Source organism: Cryptomeria japonica, chromosome 11, assembly GCF_030272615.1.
Source record: "Cryptomeria japonica chromosome 11, Sugi_1.0, whole genome shotgun sequence".
Classification (NCBI taxonomy): Eukaryota; Viridiplantae; Streptophyta; class Pinopsida; order Cupressales; family Cupressaceae; genus Cryptomeria; species Cryptomeria japonica.
In genome coordinates, this window is record NC_081415.1 from 190938435 (window position 1) to 190944423 (window position 5989).

The following is a 5989-nucleotide window of genomic DNA, read 5'->3' on the forward strand; positions in this document are numbered from 1 at the left end:
ACCCAAGCATTGTGCTATCTATCCTCTTTGTCGATATGGCTAATTAGACTCATTATAGTTACTCCATTTGAAATTCTTAAATACTCTACCTGAGATCACAAACTAGATTTTAGTGTTTATGTTTTTGCATCAAGCTGGTGTTGATTTGTGTTTCTACTCATAGCAAGAAGGAAATTTCACAATGTATGTATTCACATGTATACTCTGTGTTTGCATATATGTATGCTTCGTGTTTTCCATGTGTATGCTTTGTGCCTTCCACGTGTATGCTTCATGTTTCCCATGTATATGCTTTGTGTTGTTTAACTCATGTTGGTAGATGGCTTATTTAAGGAAATTAAAATAAAAATTTTCTTGAGGACAAGCAAATTCGGGAAGGGCGGACTGTCATAACCCCTCCTTGGACATTGGATTAAATAAATACAATAATTAAAACATTTATTAATTAACATTTAATGATATTGGAAAATCATCTCATTTATAAGACTTCACGATTTTCCTCTAATATATGATTATTAATGTTTATTATTTGTTATGATTATTATTTATTATTATTGTTTTATTTTAAAGTAACGTTCATATTTCAATTATTAATATTATATTAACTATTAAAGAAGTTTTACCATAAAATACTATTAAAACATAAAATAGATATATTGAATATATTACACTTACCATATAACGTGTTATTTAATAAATATAAAATATAAACATGAATTGTCAAAATACATTATAAGTATTATTTGGAATAATATCGTATTAATACAACGCTATTAATAGAACCGATATACAATATAAATTATTTATGCTCTCCTTAAACCACACTTAAGAAGAGTGAATATAAAACCTGAATTAAATAATTACTATTAATTTAATATTTATTAATGAAAGATTAATTGAAATTATTAAATAGTTGTTTATTTATTAGATATCATTATTTAATTAGTATTCATTAATAATAATATTATGAAAATATTCAAATAGAGCAAAACAATATTATCATTATAAGCATTACATATTAATAAAAATATTATTATTAAAACAATGTTATAATATTATATTATTAATAATATTATTGTTTACATTTCATAATTCTACTATTGTTCTTAAAATACTCCTGGTTGGTTTATTAACTATAATACATATCGTGGTTACAATTAAAAAAAGGCACAGACATCAATTAAAAGAAACAGGTTGACTAAGGTATCCACGCTCTATGAGGAATAAAGCCAGCATTTAGTAAATGGAAGACACGTCTCTTCAAAGTAATATTATTCCAAAGGTGAGTTGAAATAAAGACTCTTGGTGAAGAGTCACATAAGACACATATAAATAGAGATGGAATCATTGTGACGAGGGATGGGGGGAATATAGTGCTAAAAAAGTGAGTGAAAATATATAACATCCACAGTAATGGGTAATACGATGAGAGTGGGAATAAAGTAGGTGTGGAATAAGAGAGTGGAGTATAATGTTGAATATATAATTCTGTGTGTAAGAAATAGAGATTGCATGGGTAAAGAGTATGGAGTGAATAATGTTGTGAATACGTGTTGAATGTAAAATAAAAGTTATCTCTGAGAAAAGAGTGATGTGAGTGGTGTATCGTGTAGAAAATACACATACATATTTTATATCAAAGCTTGTGAAGAAAAGAAGGAAAATAAAGAGAGGTCAGCAGTCCCATGACCTAGGTAATACGGCTGGTAAGAATATGAACATTTAAGATTGTTAATAAATCGTAGGATGTTATTAATACAATATGATGGCCAATAATATAACAATAATACTATTAATACAACATGATGATGTTAATATAATATTATTAATGTTAACACATTATGATGTTGTTAACATAATATCATGCTATTAATAAAATATAATACTATTAATGCAACAGTTATACGGACTGGAAAGTATGAATATATGGGACTGTTAATTCTACTTGGTATTAAGAATATAATTAACACTAATAATAAATCTGACTTTGTTAGTGTTAATAATGGTATAAATTTATATAAAATAATAATATAATTATAATAATAATAAAATTATAATTATTATAATAGTTTATAAGAACTGCTCTGAATTACAATGTATATTACAATACTATTTAAAATAAGTAATAATATAATTATAGAGAATAATATAATGGTTGCAATTATTATAATATTTTATAAGGGATGTTCTCTAGTTGAATATATATATATATAGTAATTTGAATGAATAAGTAAATATAAGATTATAAATCAGATGGAATTATTAATTTGATATCAACTAGGAGGTTATGTTTCTCTATTATGATTATTAGTACCCTAAGAAATGTGATGTTTAAGATAGTTTTGTCTCCTAATCAATTTGGTTTTAGTCATAAGTACATTGATATGGATTAATTATGGTTAAAAAAAAAGACTAAACCTAGTAAGGGACATTACAAAGTGACTCCTGCACAGTAAATGTTATGGTTTGGTAATACTCCTACTCTTAAATATTTCAGAATTTTTGGAAGTAAATGTTATATCAGAAGAGATGAGTATATTGGGAAATTTGATCCTAGAAGTGATGAAGGAATATTTCTTTGTTATTCATCTAAGATGAAGGCATATAGATGTTTTAAAAAAAGATTGCAGAAAATTGTTGAAAGTACAAATGTAAAGATTGATGAACAATTCAGAGGAACTTCAAGGTATATAGACTCTAAATTGACAACAAAAATTTTGACAAATGAACCTACTCTTAATCCACCAGTATAGAATGAAGATCCAGTTACCCCAGTATCATCTGAGGATTCCACAGTAACTGAGGAACATCAGCAAACAAAGACACCCCAGTATGTAAGACTGAATCATTCTGAAGATCAGATAATTGGAAACAAGTTTAAAGGAGTTATGACAAGAGGAAGATTGGCAAATGAAGAGGTATGTCTTATTTCTCAAATTGAACCATCATCTGTTAATGAGGCATGTGAAGATAAATTTTGGATTAAAGCTATGGAATTTAAATTAGAACAAATTGAGAAAAACAACACTTGGACATTAGTTCCTTGGCCCAAAGATAAAAATGTAATTGGAACCAAATGGGTTTTCAGAAACAAACTTAATGAAGATGGTAAGGTTGTCAGAAATAAAGACAGACTAGTGTGTAAGGGATATTCTCATAAGGAAAGAGTTGATTACAATGAAACCTTTGCACCGGTAGCTAGAATTGAGGCAGTTGGATTATTTTTGGCTTTTATAGCACACAAGAACTACAAAGTTTATCAAATGGATATTAAATGTGCATTTTTAAATGGAGATCTTGAAAAGGAAGTGTACATTGAACAACCTAATGGATTTTCTTTGACAGATGACAATGATATGGTTTGCAGGTTAAGAAAATCTTTGTATGGATTGAAACAAGCTCTAAGAGCTTGGTATGCAAGATTGGATAAGTATCTTTTGAAGATTGGTTTTACTAAAGGAAATGCAGACAACAATTTATATTATAAAGTGACTAATGATGATATCTTGATTATAGAAGTATTCGTTGATGATATAATCTTTGGAGGAGAAGATGGATTATGTAAAGAATTTTCTATTAAGATGCGACAAGAATTTGAAATGTCTATGATTGGAGAAATAAATTTCTTTTTAGGATTACAGATTTCACAGACTGATAAAGGTATATTCTTGAGTCAATCCAAGTACTTAAAAGAGTTACTAAAGAAATTTGGGATGGAGAACTCTAAACTGGTAAGCACACCTATGACAACAAATGACAAATTATCACTAAGGGATGAATCTACACCTATTAATCCAACTAGATACAAATCTATGATAGGAGGTTTACTGTATTTAACACAAACCAAACCTGATATTATGAATGTAGTATGTATTGTTTCAAGATTTCAAAGTAATCCTAGAGAAAATCATGAATCAACAGTAAAAAGGATTTTCCGGTACTTACAAGGCACTATAAATCTTGGATTATGGTATCCTAGAGATGAAAACTTTGAATTATGTGCATACACAGATGCAAATTGGGCAGGAGAGGTGGATGATAGAAAAAGCACCACTGGCGGAGCATTCTTTCTTGGAAATAGATTAGTTTCTTGGTTGAGTAGGAAACAAAGTTGTACATCTTTATCAACAACAAAATCAGAATATGTTGCAACAACAACTAATTGTACACAGGTACTATGGCTTAAGAGATGAGTATTTTGGTATGGTTTCTTGGTGTTATGTTTTGTGGATGACTTTGTCTTTATGTTTCATGCACTAATCCTTACCGGTATAGCAATTAACTGTTAAAACTGTCTACCAACATATTGAACTGGTTTACGGGTATTAAGCATTGGTTGGTTAAGTTGTTTTGGGTTTGAATTTATTTGACAACTGATTCACACCCCCTCCCCTCTTAGTTGTCTCCAGGACCTAACAATTGGTATCAGAGCCTAGTCCTCTTTTGCATAAGTTTAACAGCTTGAGGAGATCCAATGTCTACTAACTATTTCAGAAAGGGTAGTCCTAAACTTGATGGAACCAACTATGGCATATGGAAGATTAGAATGAAGACACACCTAAATTGCATTGGTAAGGACATCTAGGATGTTACAAAGAATGGTTATACTGCTCCTACTCAGAGTCAGCCCACTCCACCCAACTTGACTAAAGATGAAGAAAATCATTGCAAAGCAAGAGAAGCACTTTTGAGCACATTATCAGATCAACAAATCATGGGACTATCAGATAGGTCTATTGCTAAAGCTATTTGGGATCATTTGGAAACACTGAATGAAGGAGATTCCACAGTTAAAATTGCAAAACTTGAAAGCTTCCGGGTCAGATATGAACATCTGAAAATGGAAGAAGATGAGAGGATTTCTGCTTTTATGGAAAGAGTAAATGAAATTGTTTTGGGTATTAAATGTTGTGGAGGAACCTTAAGTGAGGATGAAATTGTTTCAAAAGTTTTAAGAGGATTGCCACTGACATATAAAATGAAAGTCACTACTATAAATGAGTTAAGAACAATGCCTAATACATCAGTAACTAGGGATACATTGATTGGGAAACTTTCAGCTTTTGAAATTGAAGAATTTGGTCCTATTGCTACTATAAAGACAAATTTGGCCTTTAAAGCATCAACATCATCTACTCCATCATTTGATAAATCTGATTGGAAAGCCTTTTATGCAAGAGAACTTGAAGAAAGCAGGAAAGAAAATGAAGAACTTGAAGAACTTGAAGCACTATTTGCAAGGAAAATGCCTAAAGATCCAGTTGGAAGTAAGTATGAAGGTAAAGCACCCTTTAAATTTTTTAATTGCAATAAGATAGGTCATATGGCTTCAAGATGCCCTGATAGACATGCTAGACTAAGAGAAGAAGCTGGAAGAACATACAAGCCTAACCCTGAATATTAGAGATACAGAATTAAGAAGAATAAAGACAAATCTTGTTACATTGCTGATGAAGGTGTGACTGATGATTCTGATGAAGATCTGACAAACAATGGATGGGTTTTTGTTGCTATAATAGAAGATCAACCGGCACCTATTGCTCAACTGGTAGAACAAACCTTGGCAGCTAAAATTGAAGTAAAGGATGAATGGATCATTGATTCTAGATGCTCACATCATATGACAGGAGACAAAGGTAAATTCTTGAACTTTCAAGAATACAATGGAGGCTTAGTGAGATTTGGAGATGACAAAGCTTGTTTAATCAAAGGTAAGGGTACAATATCTATTGATGGTAAGCATAACACTGACAATATTTACTATCTTGAAGGATTAAAACATAATCTTTTGAGTGTTGGTCAATTAGTTGAGAAAGGATCTCAGTTACAATTAAAAAATGGAAAATGCAAAATCATGGATAGAACTAATTTAAAAATTGCAACCAGTAATCAGACTAGAGGTAATATCTTTCATTTGAATAATAGTGAAAAGACATGCTTAATTGCACATATTGATGAAAGTTGGTTATGGCATAAGAGACTATGTCAT